Source organism: Zophobas morio, unplaced genomic scaffold, assembly GCF_036711695.1.
Source record: "Zophobas morio isolate AGI-343-1 ecotype UQ-CSIRO unplaced genomic scaffold, CSIRO_AGI_Zmor_V1 ptg000013l, whole genome shotgun sequence".
In the NCBI taxonomy this organism is placed as follows: Eukaryota; Metazoa; Arthropoda; class Insecta; order Coleoptera; family Tenebrionidae; genus Zophobas; species Zophobas morio.
In genome coordinates, this window is record NW_026972118.1 from 140099 (window position 1) to 158612 (window position 18514).

The window sequence follows — 18514 nt, forward strand, 5'->3', positions numbered from 1 at the left end:
TTTTCTAAAATTTAGTAGTTTAAGTATGCAAAACATAAGAATTTTACAATATGGAAAAAAAAAGCTATCAGGGCGTACAAAATTAGAAGGATTTTTCAAAAACTATTAAATAACTATTACTTACAGCTTAATTACTATTAAAATTTACATATTATGAAATAATACTAACTCTGTTCCATGTGTTACTTTGTGTTAAAAGTATTGAGTAACAATTTAATTTGGTCCTCTTCAACAATTGCAGTAATATTAAACAAGTACGTACATGTATCACTAATGAGTGCGAAGTTATTAATAGATTACGATGCCTTTTAAAACCATTTTTTTTATGAGGTTGCTGTGAGCTAAAGTTGAAAAATTAAGAAGGCAAAAGGAATAGTGAAAATATTTTTATAGTGGAACCTTTATTTCATATCTTTAGGAATCAACGAAATAAAATTAAGCAGTAAAGTTTTTATTTATTATAATAATGATATGCCAGATATTCACTGAGCGTTTCTTGTAGTTAATCCGTTTTAATTTACCCAAGAAGCTTTTGGTTCAAAGCATAGATAAAGTTTTTTATTTCAACGTCACTAAATGCTTACACAGCTTACAAAGGCGCGATAGAAGACAGAATAATTGTGCACCACCTTACAAGAATGTCTTTTTTTTTGTACTGTTCTTCTTATAACGCAGTTATGTAGTGGTGAACCGCGCAGTGATTTTTTTTTAACTGTCTTTAGTACGTTCGGTTCTATTCTATGGTTTTAGCTCTTTATCAGTATTCCTCATTTCTGAGGGGTGCAGAACAAGTTTTTTTTCTCAGTGTTACTTAACGGAGTAAATCATCGACCGAAGTCATGCCATGCCCAGAGCGGTGGAAATCTGTTAAGGAACCACCATCAGGACAAGGGCATAGCTGCTATGCTTATTCAGGGTTAACTAACGGCTATACTATATACACGTGTACTCTGCAGCTTTTATGTTGAGACGATATGTTTTTGTTTTCGTAACTACCATATTTTGATTATATTGAGCTTTCATTAAAAAGAAATTATTGCAACGACCACGTAAATGGACACATTATTAATGTCTAGTTAATAACTCTTATTTAGCATTTTTATTTATACTATAAACTACAAGTTGTGAATTATTAGCGATATATAAAGCTTTAGCAGCTAAAAAAACTATTATTTTCTCCTCCCGTCTCTATAAGTGATAACTGAATAATATTTGTTCTTGGCAATTGAAAATGCCCGGGGGGGGCGGGGGGGGGGGATGTTTAAGGTTTGATAAGCTTAAAGTGTTTTACTGAAGTTTAGCCTTTTTCATATGATAGCAGTAAAATAAATGTAAAAATACATTTATTCCTTAAAAAAAATTACAAAAAAATTTAGTACACAAACTTATAGGCGGTAATTGATAATTTTCTGTCCTTTAAACCAAATAGGGAATTTGGGTAGATCAAAAGCAAAGAAACTCAGCTCCTACATATCATTAGCAAACTTTAGTTAAAATAAATTAATGCAGAATATTAATAACTCTAATCCACTCGTCTTGGACAGAAGAATTTTCATTAAAGAAAATTTTGATTTTGCCTGATGGTAAATGCTGATAACTGACAGAAAAGCTATTACAGGTAAATAAGCATAGGCCGGAAACCTTTAGTTAAGTAAAAAACATGGTATAATACGTTCTCCTTTTCGTGTACTTCGTAATTACACAACCAACCTTTAAAAAAATAAGTGAAATAACTTATAATAACACTAATAAAATACTCCAAAAACCCAATTTTGCTTTTTCTACGCTTTTGACAGAAAACCAGACAATGATCCCGATTTCAGGATTAAAAAATAAGAAGCGGTGCTTAATAGCCCCAAGTTTGCCTTGCAGTATATACGTAGAGGGCATCACTTGTTTAATAATGCACAGTAAAAGTACTTTTTTTCTGAAAGACTTTTCCACTTAAAAACAGTCGTAGAGTTTTCTTTTTTAAAGCAAATTCACAGTTATTATCCTCTTTCTTAGTGTATCGACCTTCATTAAACTTGGAATCCCTTTGAAGATTTATTAACTTTTTCACAGATTGTTGCTCATCTTGCTTTTTTGCCTTAAAATTTTGTTTCTTTTTATCGTTTTTCCGGAAGCTGCTCATAAACCGTAGATTTATAGTTGTTTTTTTTTTTTTCTTTTCAATAAAATCTTTTCCACTTATAGTTAAAGATTTGTAGTTACAGTCCGATAAAGGCTCAGTATAATCTTTTTGGAGAACGTTATTATTATTACTATTAGCTTTACATATCTTCTCGCTACATATATTTATACCAAAAAACATGTTTTTTCTACAACATGAATTAACGCGTTCTCCCTCAGGGCTTTTCTTTAAATGATCAAAAAAAAAAGTGTTTCCTTTTAACTTACTATTTGTCGTTTTGCTTATTACTTTCTGAGATTTAGCGTACATATTCTTGGCAAAAGTCAAACTGTTGTGCCGTTTTAACTTTATTAACTGATTGTTACTTTTCTTCTTACTTTTTTCCTCTTCCAGTTTTTTTATATCTTCCACTATAACGCTAAAATTCCTGGAAGACATTTCACGTTTAGAAATATTTTTTTTATTTACTGAAATTTTTTCAACACTTAAAATATTTTTGGTCCGTATAGAAAAACTATTTTCTGACTGCTCACAAAAGTTATTTTTATCATTTTTGGCGTCAGTATTGAGTGCATTCAACTCAACGTTCTTAACATAATAATTAGAATCTGTAATATCTGTTTTTTCTACTTTTGTAATAGTACACAATCTTTTCTTTATAACAAAAGCGTTTGAAAGCTGACCAGCACTCCGTTCTACAGGCTCTTTAACAAAACTTTCTTTATCTAACTGGGAAATTTTTCCAGCATAGGAAAAGTCCACAGCTTCGCCTTCTAACTTTTTACGCAGAATTCTATTTTTATTAAAACGTGATGAAAAACTTTTCCACCGTTTGGCCTTTCCTTTGTCTCTTAATACTTTGGACCAGGCCAAATTATGATAGTTATGTTTATTTTTACTAAGTGCTTGGTTAAAAAAATCTTCCATCAAGGCGCTTTCCTTGTATGAATTGCCTTTTAAATTAAATTTAGTTGAACACTTGTCAAAGTTTTCTTGAGGAGAATCTATATTAGTTGCTGAAAATGATTTAAATTGTTTAATTTCATAACTATTACATTTATCATCTTTCATATTACTATAAATAACGTCTACGCCATCTTTTTTTCCTTCAAGTTCATCTGTTTTTCTGTTATGATTAGTGAAGTTGGTCAAAATTGCAAGTTACAAAATTATAAAGTTCAAAAATTTTAAAAGAAAAATTTAGCTTTTTAAACTTTCAGAAGTTAAAAAAAAATTTCCTTTTAGATAATTTCAAAATAAAAAAAACCCAAGTTCAAATGATAGAATTTTGTCACTCAATTTTATAGAGCTCTTCGTATTCGACTCTCCTTCAACTTTCCATAACTCTTTAGCTAGAGATTCTGATTCTTTAAAAGGCTTTAAATATAAAATTATTCAATTCACAGGTTTTTTCAAAAAATCCATATTTTATAAAAATACTAATTAAGAGTAACTATTTCTTCGTAACAGTCGTATTCTTCAGGAATACTATAATTTAGTTCACAATAACTAGATCTACAAATATTTCAATATACTTAAGCAAACGACCTATAAAATATATTTACAAGACTGTAATGACTAATTAAAGTACTACATTATCAAAAGTTCTGTTAGTCTCTGCATTTTCAGAAATTAAAATTTTTAGAGATTTATTTTCAGTTGATATTTCTTGTAAGGATTCCCTTAGCAGAAAATTCTCCTCCTAATAAAGATTTTGGATAAAATAAGAATTAGCTCATTTTGTAAACTATTTCAACCCCTAGCTCTTTTATTGTATCCTTTAGCGTTTTCACTTGAAAAAGTAAATTAGGCAGAACATCATCCTTAACTGGTAGAATCTACTTAAGATTACAAATAACTAAAAGCTTGTTATAAATGATAGATAATATGAATGTGTAAAAAGTTGCTCTAGTATAGTTTGAATGGAGGAAAACATCATTAGTAATATCATACAATTTAATCATTTAGTCTAAATTTAGTTATATATTGCTATGTGTATTGTAACAACTTTTATAACTCAGCCTACCCCCCCCCCCCTCCCCCAGGAAGTTTTTACACATTCAGAAAGAAAATCACTTTTTAAACTTGACTTTTACTTTTTTGAATCAAATATTTGTAAACCTTTCTTAAACCTCAACTTCCACCATGTAACTCTTTGTTAGATTATCAATAGTCTTTAAAGTGTTAAGATTAAGCCATTATATAATAATAGGAAATAAAAAAAACTAAAAATTATATATATAATCAAAAAGCTGTGTAAAAGGAGAGGGGAGGGAGAAGGGAGCCCGTAGCTTTTTTTTTTTGGACAGATATGCGGCAGTCAGTCATTGAGATATCCTTTAACCGCGCAAACTGTGTGCCCAATCTTTGAGGGGGTCGACTATTAGCTTTTCATTTGAAAGTAAAACTTTTTCACTGTTTTTTACAATCGTTTTTAAACGCATTATAAATTTAACTGCTCAAATCTACATTTCTCCAAATGAGAAAGTTCGAAAAAAAAATTTCTGCAAAAAAAAGCTGTCTTTAAAGGTTGTGTAGGCAATAAGTAAAACTGCAAACAATGATAGACCCTACCAGCACACTTTATCTTAAAAAATTTATCAAGAGGGAGTAAGCTTTTACTGACCTTTACAAACAAAATTAAGATTATTAAAGAAACTGGTTACCATTACTATGACAACGACACGAATTACAAATATAAAGACAGCTAACAAAAGTGGTTAATATCACTATAGCTATGGAAGTCTTAACCAACTTAACGATAAAAAAATTAGGACTTCTCCGCCAATAGCTTCGTCTCTTTGGTAGCTTTCATGCTCCTCAGCCGCAGAATAGTACAGTTCGGGTGTCTCCCTGCTTCTACTTAGAAGATTTAGTTTTTCCAAATCTAATTCGCGTAATTCTAGTTTTTGAAAGCTTTGTTCTAGTTAGAAAAGTATGTATCCGTTTTTATAGCTTGGAAATATTTATTGAAAACAGAAAAAATACGATTAAACTGTATGTAAAGAGTATTTTAATAGTAAATAAAATTAAATTAAAATTAAAATTAGTACGAAGTTGCTGACAAAGATCTTCCTTTTCTAAGTTAACGATTCTTATTTCGACCTCAAGTTTTTGGTTTTTATCCTGAAGGTTTCTCAACTTTGTTTTAATAAAGTTAGAAGTTTTGTTAAAACTTGTAAATAAATAACAATAATTTAACATAAAAACTTCCGAGAATTAGCTCAGAGAAATAACTGAATATTATATATTATATAATTAAACTTGCTCCTCCAGTTCTTTGAACTGATTTTCATAATCCTGGAGCTGAAATTCTTAAAAAATTTGTAAATTACTTAATTGCGCAGAATTTTAATTAATTTTTTTGTGTAGTTATCCTATCAAGTTATTCAAAGTTTTGCTCTATAATTTATTTTCTGTTATAAACTTTATCATTAAATCAGTAGACTTTTCTTAACCACACACATCCCACTTTTATTTCATATTTTTTTTTCGTAAACTACTATGCTACTTACTAAATTCCTTGTTCCATTAAGTTTTTAAAATAAAAAATATTTATATTTTTTAAATAGCTCGCTTTCCTTCTTTATAGTAGTAGTTTAATGTTGATGACTGAAAATGTAACTTTAGTTTTAATAAAACTACCTAATTTAATAAAATAAATAATCAAGTTCTTAAAAAAATTCAAAGTTTACCGCAAATTATGAACAACTACTTTTATAGTGTGTATTCTATTATATTTATATATTTAAAACTTTTACACTTATATTTAGTATACCGTGAAGATCGTTGTGCTTAGTAAAACGCATCAGCTGTTGGGTTAACGATATAATAATATCCTCTTTTTCGACCTACATGAATAAATTAGTTTTTATTCTATTTATTACTCCAAGTTCTAAAGTTTATTTCATATCTAAAAAGCAATGTGTTAGAATATCGTTGTAAGTATAACTTTTTAGTAACTAGCACTTCCTATAAAACTCGGCTTTATAAACTGTTGGTAGTTAGTGCGGTCTTTATAATTTTGTTTAACTATTTGCAATTAAATAAGCAAAAGTTTGTGTTTATGTGTTCACATATGTCACGAACTCGTGAAAATGAGTTAAATATTTTTGCTTTACCTGGAATAACAAACCCGAATTTATCTGCTGTTGGTATTTTAGATACCAAATAAAACTAAAAAGTTCAAAAATAGAATTTGTATAGATATTATACTGCAACAACTGCAAATATTTTCGCGCATATAACTAAATACACTTTCAGCTATAAACAAGAAATATTTCAGTAAAAATTTCTATTATCAAAAAAAAATTGAATAAGTAAAAATAGGTTTACGTATAAGCTTCTAACAAATCTTTTAACCGCCTAATGATGATAAAATGTAAAAATTTTAATATAAGTAAAATATATAAACATCAATAAAAATAACTAAAAATAGAAATGATCCTTAAACATAGTAACTTTTGTTAAACTCTATCAAAGTAAGGTTAGTTAACTAAGTAATAGACTAAAGCAATGTGTTAGATTTTACTAGCACCGCAAAAAGAGTTAAATAAATAGAGCGATATCAATCTTAGAAAACGACGTCAAGTCCTTTAAATTGGAATACATATGAGTTTTTTTATTTATTTAAAGGAAATCTACAACCGAGTAACAAACTTACAGGGTGCTCAGCGGTGTTATTGTACACAGTAAGGTGAAATCAAGTAGGAAAACTAAAATGACTCCGTTCAAGTTACGACCGCATATTTTTTATTATAAGGTTACAAAATAATTAAATAAGATCAAAGTGAAAAAACTTATTACAATACCAAAGCAGTTTTCGTTCTCTGATTTTCAGAAGTCAACTGTTCGATTCCTAGCTTTAATCGATCTTTAAATTTATATTATGTATTAATTATAAGATCCTAAATATAATAATTTAATAAACTTTAATATGTATAATAAAGAAGTTACAAAAGTTTCATTAAAAATTACTTTCCCGTTTTGTTCCATGCCTATTAAAGTATATAACATTTTCTATAATATTAAATAACCGGGGGGCCTTAGCAAGAACTAAAACTTATTTAACCAGAGATATATCATCACATTTTTTTACTTAATTCACAGACACTCCTGACACACAAGTGTTTTATAGGGGGCCCACCCCCTTTTGTTAGTCTTTTAAAAAATAAATGTGAAAAACGAACCCCCATGAGTTAATATTACAGCATACAAGGATAATCAAAAACTAAAACACCACCTAACCCCTTAAAAATACGCATTACCTCATCATAACAGAAGATAACCCCCTAAGTATTTGCAGCTAAAAATTTAATATACGTTAGCTATAAAATAAGCAAATTCTTTATCAGTTCGTTTATGTGCCACCTTAGATAGAAATATTGAATAAAACGTCAACCGATCTTATCAAGTTTTTTTTTAAAAAATTACCTCCTATACTATGTCAATTCATTAAAAGGTATACTTATGTATACTTGCAGTATACACCAGTCCTGATTACTTAAACTAATTTTTCAAACATTGAAAAGAGTAAAATTATAATAAATATGTGTTTTAAGTTTAAAATGTTTATTATTTGTAATAAAAAAGTTCACAATATTATTATATAATAAAGATAAGGTGCTGTTATATAATTTTTTTTCAAAAGTTTATAAAACGACTGTAAGTTAGCCAATATATGTATATATTTTTTAAGACTACTATAATAATTAGATCCATAGAAATATTTGTTTATTTATAAAAGCCAAAAGCTAATTTTTTAACTATTCCAGTAATGGAGATTACTAATAATTTTCCAAAGTTTAGTCAGAGTGCATCATTGGTACCTAACAAGGATGAGATATGGTTTTGCATAATTTTAAAAGGCTTTAGACTTTATATTGTAATTTCTTTTTATAAATTTTATAATTTTCACTATTACTATTTTGTCGTCTTTAATAAATAAAAATATTTGAACTTGAATAATTTTTAAAAAAATAGCTGACAAGTAATAATAAAGCACCCTTTTACTTACACCACGGGAAACATAACAAGGATACATTTAAAGGCCAATTTTCTTAAAGCAATAGCTATAATAATATTTAGGTTTATATGCCTTATCCTTAATGTAATACTACAATTTATACTTTAATAAATTTAAGTAGTACTAGCATATACAAATAAAAAAGTTATTATACTTGTTATAAAGTACCATTTTCACTTTTTAAACTGTTACTTGTAGTGAGAGTATTAGAATCCTTTTTGAAGTTAGAAAGAACTACATACAGGATTTTTTTTTTGTATTCATACTAATAGAATTACATACTTAACCTTGTACCTCAGACAGAATTACATCTTTCATATCATATACGCTTGGGCAATCTAGTTGATTCTTCATAAAAATTAAAATATTATTCAAAGAAATAAATTAAATACCTACCATTTTAATCTCTAATTTTAAAAGAGCAATAGTTAGTAAACATTAAAGGTGAAAAGGGGGAATTATTTGAAAGAAAATTTAATTTTTGTTTTAGTTTCAATAATAACTGGTTAATTAATAGCTGCTTTTTCATTTAAAGATTACAAATGACTATTTTAGGAAACGCTATCTTTAAAGAACAACCTCCAATATTAGCAGAAATCCATGCAGGTTATACAGGGTTTTCAGTTAAAAACGTTACTATCTCTTTTGGCAACTTAAAAAATCTATTTTTTTATGTTTTAAGTTTAAATTCGTAATAGAGTAACCTAAACTTATTTATTTAACTCAAATATTTTTTGCATTTTGTTAAAAGTTTAAAAAACTAGTATATATTTAATAATAAATGATATAATATACCTGAAAGAATACTCAATGAGACATACTTTATATGATAACTTAAATCCGCTAGAAGACCAACACCTTAAACAGTCGAGCAATCTAGAGAAACGAAGATAAATGGTAATTTACAAGCCACCTCTGCAAGAGAAAGTTCTATAAAAACTAGAAGGAAAATAGAACTAATAAACTCAACAACTAGGAGGTAATCTTGGTTTTACACCTTCAGTTAACGAATTGGTTGGCTAAGAGTTTTTAACATTGGGTGAATTAACTCCCTTTGTGCATCGTAGTAGGCAATATAGCCTGTCATTCCTACTCGATCTAGGTCTTTGTAATATTTATAATTTGACAACGACCGTTAAAAAGGAGAAACAAAACTTAACTACCTTTTTTACTTTCTATTTTGGGTAGAACAAGCTAATTCGCATTTCTAGAGTGTTAGTTGGTTTGTTCTACCAAAGTAGAACCTTTATCTCTCTTTTAATGCTTCATTAAGGCTTTAACCCACAATGAAGCTAACGCTCCCGTCTATAAAGAAATCTACTTACAAGATCCTGCTACTAGTTTAACTGAGTTGATGCTCTTTCATGATAAGACTTTAACATAGGCTGAAGATAATCTAAGTTGCTATGCCAATTGTAAAAACAAAGACGAAGTAATAAAACAAAAAAAGGAACCAAAAATAACAACCAGAGTAAAGAACTCAAGCAGAACAACCGAAGTCTCCCTATACATTTTGTTAGGTAAAATAATCTATTATACCTAAATCGCCTGTAAATCTTATTCTATTGGATTCTTATCAAAAACAACTTTTTTATAAGAAATTGCAATGAATTTTTATTAGATTAAATATGTAAAATCTTGCAATTCATAATTTGCCCTTAAAAGCCCAACCACCGCGGTATATCAGATTTCCCAACCTGGAGGGGACAGAAGATCATTCATTTATGACGGTCTCAAGCACGACACTCCCTTACCTTATTGAATAAATAACATATTAACTTCCATTACCTTGAGTGCAGTTAATATTTTTAATTTTCAATTCATTCAAATTAAGTAACAATTTAGTTCCTAGTGGGTAGCGAACTCGAACCAGGGCAATTGGACTCAATTAGCCAATACGTTTGAAATCCTAATGCGTACATGTTTCGCCCCGTACAGGTGGTTTCTTTTTTGAGGGTACGTTACCTCACTTTTTAGTCAATGCTATAATTTGATGCGCCGCATTATAGCTAAAACAATAAAAAAAAAAAATTTTTTACCTAGTAGCTTGACTCGCAAAAAGCAGTAACTCTCTCATTCTAGATCACCGCGTATTTAATTTACGCAGTTTTGATGCTAAAGATCTTTTTTGTTTGAAATTAGTCAGCTATAACAACTATGATAACAGAATTAATCAAGTTCTTAGACACTTCTTTTCAGTTGTATTTGGTTCACTGGATATTTAACCATTTTATTTTAGCAGTTGTAATTCTAAATAAAATTATGTATTTCTCAAAAATTGAACTTGCAGTGTTAATGCTCAATAGATTTTTTAACCCAGTTACTGTAGAGGATAAATTTTTTATTTAATATATAAAGCTCATAATAAAATTCATGTTCTTCATGCCATACTTCGCAGTCTTCCTGTGCGATCGTTGAAAACCTTCGTTTCGTTCTTGTATTTAATTCTTTTTTAGTTAGGCGATTATATCTTTTTACGAATTTTTATTTTTCAAATTTTAACTGAGTATAAACTTAATCTTTAATTTACTTTTCAGTTTTTTATATAGGTGGGTACCAACGCCTGTATTGATAATATTTGGGATAGTGAAAAGTTGCAATTATTCAAATAAGTTGCTCAGAGAATATAGTTTGGTTAACAAAATAACAACCCCCACCCCCTACACAAACTTTAAGTAGAAATGTCACTAATCTTTAGCGTACCCTTTATCACCTCCCAGCGAAAAGTTTAAGCCCATTCACTCAAAAAAAAAATTGGAGTTGAGGACTTATAGTTTTTTTTATTCAAAGAGATGACTTTTATCAATCATTTCCAAGTTTGACTGCTAAAGCGCTCCTTCTTTTGAAATTACTTAACTTTTACGAACAGTTGTTATCAACAGCCATAGCCATTTTTAATCCCCTCAATTTGATATTATGTGTAATTGCGCCCTTCTTTGTTTTTAACAAATGTATTTGTTTTTATTAATAGTAGTTATTAATAATAAAGGCACTTGTAGATCTTAAAAGGTTTTCTTACTGTTATAACCCAAGTTACATATGTTATGACACTATGATAAGCTTAACATTGTTATTATATATTCTCTTTGTTTAATATTAAATGCTGCAGTAGATGATAGAATTTATACAAAAATTAAATATAAGATAGGTAAAACAAAATATAAAAGTAAATAAAAATATGCCAAATAAAAAAAATGAGTGACAATAAATGATAAAAAATACCTTAAGGACAATATATTTTTTATTAATTTTTTATAGAAATGACTTACTACATGAAAGGACACAAAACTCTTAACTACTTAATCTATATTTCCCCCATAATTAAAGTATGTAGTTTTTCTAGTGTTATTAACAGGTGCCCTCTGAGTAGTATTTTAGTTGAAACTCTGGCATCCCTCGACTAATTAGGTCCATATCTTTATTGAATAAAGTAAATAAAAAGTTAGCTTCAGAAAAATATTGATAATTTAGTAAAGATATAATTTTAACATTAAAATCTAAATGATTGTTATTACTATTGCAACTAAATTAAGTAACTTGTTTGCTTAACTTAATCATTTAGTATAATACATGATAGGATAGAGCTTGTTAAACCTTAGCTTGTCTCTTTGTGGAACCTGTTACTTTAGCCACTTAAGGTAATAAGCTTTGTGATTAAAGTTCATAAATTGACAATATTACTTCTCATTACACCCGAGAGATCTTTTAGTCCCGGACAAGCGTGTAGTCACAGTTATTTTGTTCTAATCTCTTTAACCTCTAGTTCTAAGGGCATCATGCGTTATATTTATTTTAACTTAACCCTGATTGGTCTTCACTAGCGCTTAAGCTTTAGATGTCCTTGGCTAGCACCACAAAAATTATATAAGCCGTGGAGGCCTCTTATAAAAGGAAGGCAGGGCCTACTTATCGGGTTGTTCAGTCTAGACAAACTAAGATCCTAGATTTTTTAGAAGCTTTCAACTAGTACTTCTTTCGGTACTTGCATTTGTTACGTCAACTAAATCACACAGTGCTTCATCAGCAAATTGTTGGTTTGTTGGCTGTATGCACTTGGAGGGGGGTTGTTGGGCGCAGCTTATTATGAGGTCGTCTATAGGGCCTAGCTTACAATCTCTACGTAGCTAACTATTGCTTAAAAACCAAGGTCCATTTATAAGAGTACTCTTCAAAAATTCTTCACCTAAGAATAAGCCCAAGTTATTGACACGTACAGCAATACAAGTTGTAAACCCGCCGTGTAGAAGATAAGTCTGTTACGTAGTGAAAGCTTGCTCAAATGAGAGGGAAGATAATACAAACTTACCTTAGCAGCATTCGTTTTCTTTTTGATATAACTCCCAAGAGATATCCAATTAAATTTGTTATATATTATCACACCCTGTACTTATGAATCTTCCAGGAAATTATTTGGCCAAAATAGAGTGAGTTCCCGAATGTTGATGATGCTTCCTCTTCTTGAGCTAAGTAAGTCGCTGCTTTTTGATGGGTTTATATTCCCATTTTTGTAAGCAAGCTTCAAGGATGGTTAAATGACTAAATCATCAGCATACTGAGCGATAGAAACTGTGCTCAATTTGGGAAAATCGAATACATATATTATAAAAAACCTTGCGGGACTGCGACAGTTTGCCTTAATGAAATTGACTTCACCTATCCTATTTTGGCTATAAACTTCCGATCGAGGAGAAATGAGTGCAAAAGCTTTATCGATACAGGAATATCGAATGAATGATCATCATGTACAGCAACCCAAAATGCCATACTTAAGCAAACGCCTTTTCTACATTAGAAGATACGGCTACTGTTGGCTTTTCATCATTACAGGCTTTAGTTACGTTATTAGAAAACCTTAAAGGCAGTAGGCTTGTCTGAGGTCGAATTGATTATCATTAATTATTTTTTTTTAGAAACTATTTTCTTTAACCTCGATAATAACCAAATCTGCCAATTTACCAGGCACGACAAAAAATTAATAAGACGTCATTCATCGACTAACTGACATTACCTACTATACCTTGGAATGAAAACCACCTCAGCAAATTTCTAGCGGTTCCGGGAAAGAAGAATTGTAATATTGAAAAAAAAAAGAGTTAATAACGTTAGCAAAAAACTTTGTCATAAGATGTTTCAAAGGAGAGTTGATAATGGAATTGGGTCCTTTAGCCTTCCTTAGATTAAGCGTCGCAATAAATCCCAATATGCCTTTCTCTGATATGGGCAATATAGCAGCGGGACTATCATTTTTCAAAGAGGGGACTATCGACATCTTGAAATTTGAACCGATTTTACATGCTCCTACTCAAGCTTATTTGTAAGGCGATATATTAGTTTTATAATAAAATGATGACTCCAGGAGTCTCGTCATTACCCAGAGGAAATTATCATAGGTATCAAACGGTCTTATTTTAGAGCTCCAGATCAGTAAGGCTTGAATTATTGTTAAAGCTTCGTGGTACTTATACAATGTTATTCTAAACCCACTCCGCGTAAACCTTATAGCATAACAGTAGAACTCTTTTTTGAATTATTTCGCGCTATACCTGAAAATCTTACTTTTTTAAGAAAGTACATTATCTCATGGTTTTACATACCACTTGCGCACACGCAGGCTTCATATCTAACTTTTAATCGATCTCGCATAAATCCGTAATGTACCACTAGAGTCAATTTAGTTATAACGGCATATAGCTAACTAAAAAAAAGCCCTTTTTTTCTTTAACAAAATTAGCTCTAAAGAACTACCTCATATAGGAATTTTATTAACATACTAAATAGAGCGGTTCGAATAAACAATCAAAACTGGTATCGCCACCAGGAGCCCTTTTTTCGCTAGTTTTATAATTCATTTTGGAGTATTTTCTTATTATTTTAGCGCTATCGGATTAAATGCAAATAAAACTGAAAAAAAAAAATATGTAAGAGATTTGACAACTTTAAACTAAAAATTTATAAGTTTAATGAAATGGTTTATAATATATGGCTAGAAAGGTCGATTAAAAAACTTTGGGCAGCTTTATTCTTATTAAACTGTTATGAGTAATATACTAAGTAGTACTGTGGCGTTATTACGTCTACTAAGGTGTTGTTCGCTGTGAAGATGCATGTAATAAGAAACAGATACAGAAGAGATTCAAAATAATTAGAACTTTAACTGGACTGTTAGAAGTAATAAAAAAAGATAATTTTACTAAATCCAGGTGCACTAATCGAGAAATGCTAACTCGCGATCTATTAAAAAAACTATTTGATAGAGTTTCTTATCCAAGACATTTAACCTTTTACCCCCGCTTTAAACATGTAAGAAAAATTAGACCAGCAAACAAGGGTCATTAATATAAAGAATGCTACGTACAAACAGCACTAATGAGAGGTAATAAACCAGTTTAACTGGGGCTAGTAATATAACTTTTTGTTGGTTGGATTCTTTGTCCTTCCCTTCGTACTTCTTTTCCTTTTTTGATTTATGACAGCTTTCTTATTATATGCCATTGGTCTAGAGCATTAAATTAGTGTGCTTTCAAATATAATATTTCAAGTTGTTATAGTGAGGATATGCCACCGATTACTATACCTTTTGCCATAAAAGTCTACTAAGTTATTTAACACTGAATTTGTTGTATGAGAAATTGTAAAAGGTGTGCATCTACATAGCAATTTATAAATAATTACAGAGCCCTTGAATAATATTTGTAGGATGTGAAGTGTTGGGAGCGGCGCGGAATATATATATAGAATAGTATAAATAACACAAGATTGCGCCGACAAATATACCACTATATATATACATAGCACTAATACTATTACATGCGCAATAGGACAAGTCTGGTTACGCTTGCATCCTCGGAAACAAGGTTGTCTAGAGTAAAACATCACTCATTACTAAACCAGCCCATTCGTCTGCGTTCGCCTTTGGTACTAACAGTCACGAAAGCTTAATCTAGCAACTTAGCTGATTTTGTCAATCGATTTAAAAGTATGAGTTGACTCTACCAGCTCTGCCTAGGCAAATTAGATTGAAAACTTGCTTCGGCAGGCAATGCTAGTACTCAACGTGGAGCTAAAGTATTTTTATTTAACTATGAAGTCATTTGATAGAACTATACAAGTCTAGTCGCACGCATGAGATGATGGAACGATAATGTACGTCCTACAAATACGATTTTACCTGCTTCAAGACTTTATCCAACCCTTGGTTGCTACCAAGTTTAAAAGCATGTTTTTCAACAGGATCCAAAAGGACCCAGAGCTTTCCAAAGTAAAACGTAACCCTGAATTCAGTGCTTAGATAAGGAAGGTACGATAATCACGATTCTTTGGTTTATAAGTAGTTAGTCAATGATCCCAAGCCTCAACTCGGAAACTAGCCGTGTCCTGGGGTTAATGAAAATACGCCCAGCAAACGGTTTCCAGGAGTTTCATTGCCAACGCTTTAGAATAGTAGAGGGTGACAAGACCAAAGTTAAGATGAATCTACATTTACGTTGCAATCCACCTTCGGATGGCAACTACTCGACCGCTTTAGATCGAAACCCGCAAGAAGCCTATAAGAATATCCAAACGCTGGACGCGAATTTGAATATATAAAACCAATCTTTTTTGGTCACTTTTACGAAGTTAAACTGCCAGACGGAACAGTAATCTATGGTAAGACAAAGAGTGTATATTAATTTTGACGAAAGCTTTGATATACAGCCAACGATCCAGGGCACACAGGTCAAGAGGGAACATGATGTGTACTCTCGCTATTTCGCGCGCCAAAAGATCCCACTAAGATCGGCGGCCTATTCAGTAGCCAAAGTGTTAAACTATCAAACAACTAAGGCCTTACCCGCTGCAGTCGCAGTCAAATTGAGGTTGCGTCACAAGCTCGTGCGCCGGTGGAGAAGACAAAGTTAAGCGCACGAGAGAAAGTGAGCAACGAGAGTAAGTTAACTAACTAGCTCTCTATATACGATATTTTGGAGGCCTTAATAATCAATAAAGACGCTCCAAAGATGGAAAACAGTGCTTCTATCAAGGTAAATAAGAGACACAGAAGAAAGATTAAAGTAATTTAGTTTAGGTAGAAGCACTAATAAAAATATAATATATTAATAACTTATATATTAATAAAAATTATAATAGATCTGCTAGAGGAAGCTATTAATATTTAGGTAGCAAAGTATAAAGTTAAAGGATTTACTACTTCAACGAAGTTAAATAAGATCACTGTCCAGAACTATAGACTACTCGTTAAGGCTAGAAAATAAGCACTAGAATACTCAAAGTCAAGAGCGGAGTCCAGATGTTAACTATGGTAAAAATGATAAATAGTTCAACTTTGGTAGAACCAAACTAATTACCACTCTAGAAATGATATTCAGATCATTCTACCAAAGTGGAACTAAACAAACGAGTAAAGTTATGTTTCTTCCCTATTTATGGTGGTTATTCAACACAAAGTAGTTTAATAACTACCTAGCTCGAGTAGAAACCATCCTGAATCCCTACGGTGGATGTTACTACAAAAAGCGAAGAGAGTAACAATATATAAAAAATTCCAAGTAGGAGTTCCTCAGCTCAGTGGGTTAAAGCAGTGTTCTCCAACCTTTTCACACCTGCGATCCAGCTAAAACAGAAAACATATTTTACGAACAGGCATCAGCAAGAAATAAAAAAAACAATAGTTTTAAAAATTTATTTACAAAAATTAAATTTTCTGTTAAGGCGATGTCTGCTGGTCCTTTTTATATTCAAATGTGATGGATGCGGTTGCAGCGTTTTTTATAAATTGAAGGGCTGCACTGACATCCATTCGATTTCTCTATTTGATTTCTATTACTTATCTATTTAAAAAAGTCTTCTCACACGCATGAGTACAATTTTTAATAGTTTTCAAAACTCAAAGGTGATAATAATTCTTTGTTGAGGGATATCCAAAATTGAGAGACAATGATTGCTATTTACGTCTGGACTCTAGAGTGACATTAGATCGACCAGTTTTTCTTCCTAAGGGGATCAAGTGTGCATGCTTTTACAATAGAGGGGGGTTATACACCCATAGTTTTTCTTTACGTGGATCTTCAAATTCAGGAATATAGTTTTCAAGTTTTCGGGTAACGCTCTTAACTCTTGACTTGCTGTGTTAAAAATTCTTTCAAACTATGAACTATTTTATATTCCTTTTGTACACGATTATCCTAAAGCCAGCTTTTTTTTTAGCGTCCAGTTTCTTAACGAGAAAATATTGGTACAAGGCTCTTAAAGAGAAATATTAAGTTAATTCAGAAGGTTATATATAACCGCCACATACAATAGCTAACCTTCTCAATCTTCTTTCAACAAATGCGTAATTAGGTCAATTTTGATACCCGCAGAAAATGATTTTACTTTTCCCCTTAAAGAAACAGACGGACAAGAACTCTTCCCCTCGGTAAGCATCCCACTTCTAAGAACATGTGAATCCATACTCTCATAATGACGTGACGTGAACATTCTTAAATTGGTAGCACGACTACAAATTTCAATTATAATCTTCACCGCGTCATTCATCACAGTATTCAGTCCAAGAAGGGGCTCTTGTTTTTGCCGAGTATCTTTCTTTGTTTACGCAACTACTTCTTAGCGACGACCAGTAAAGCTCATGGCACCGTTCGCACCCACTCACCTTTTTGCTCAAGTCTAAGTCTTTCGCCTCAAATAGTTATCAATAATATAATGTCCCTGAACTAGTAGCCCGTACAGGTAAATGAAGGCAACGAAGAAGTTCTTCTTTGAAGTCATTATGAGACCCCATAATTTCTGGTAAGCTATCTACGAATGTTAGGCTATACCAACTCTCCACCAATGACAACGGTTTTATAGATTTAGCTATTCGAAGTGGAACAAAATAAGGCTCTTAAAGCAACTACCTTCATTTCCTGATCATATTCATATGACTTTTTTGAAGTTTCATCTGCTCTCGTAATTTTTAAAAAACCCAGTGACTTATCAGTAAAATCAAATGCAAATGTAAAGGCGAGCTAGTATGGACGATTTCATAGGTCCATTTAAAAGAACTGGCGATATTTCATTGTCAGGGGCTACAATAAAACCAAGCTATAATCATTCCTTATCGTAACGCATAACAAAAAAATTTCTCTTATTGGTTTTTATAGCACTTCTGAGGTATAAAGATTTATCCCTTTCTTTTTTTTCTTTTAAACATAAAGTATTTTCTTACTTGGCATACTTTCGGCATCAACGTTAATTTTCTTCTGAATATTTTGTTTGCCTCCATTAAAAAAAACTTTTAATTTTTGATCTTTTTAATCCATCTTGTAGGGTCTCAAATTTTACCAAAAACATTAAGTTTTTTATATTTTCGCAACACA

At 30.9% G+C, this 18514-nt stretch overlaps 2 long non-coding RNA genes across 3 annotated transcripts; both read right to left on the reverse strand.

Moving 5' to 3' along the window:
* Nucleotides 1-1380: 1380 nt before the first annotated feature.
* Nucleotides 1381-2531, reverse strand: LOC135128538 (uncharacterized). 2 transcript variants are annotated; one of them, XR_010280433.1, is made up of 5 exons: nt 1921-2531; nt 1767-1865; nt 1642-1710; nt 1522-1577; nt 1381-1466 (listed from the first exon to the last, which is right to left on the reverse strand). It is a non-coding gene; the product is annotated as an uncharacterized LOC135128538 (long non-coding RNA). The 2 variants fall into 2 exon arrangements; XR_010280432.1 differs by having other exon boundaries at nt 1767-2531.
* A 136-nt stretch (nt 2532-2667) lies between these two features.
* On the reverse strand, nt 2668-3502 carry LOC135128539 (uncharacterized). Its single transcript, XR_010280434.1, has 3 exons — nt 3402-3502; nt 3190-3260; nt 2668-3138 (listed from the first exon to the last, which is right to left on the reverse strand). It is a non-coding gene; the product is annotated as an uncharacterized LOC135128539 (long non-coding RNA).
* Nucleotides 3503-18514: the final 15012 nt, after the last annotated feature.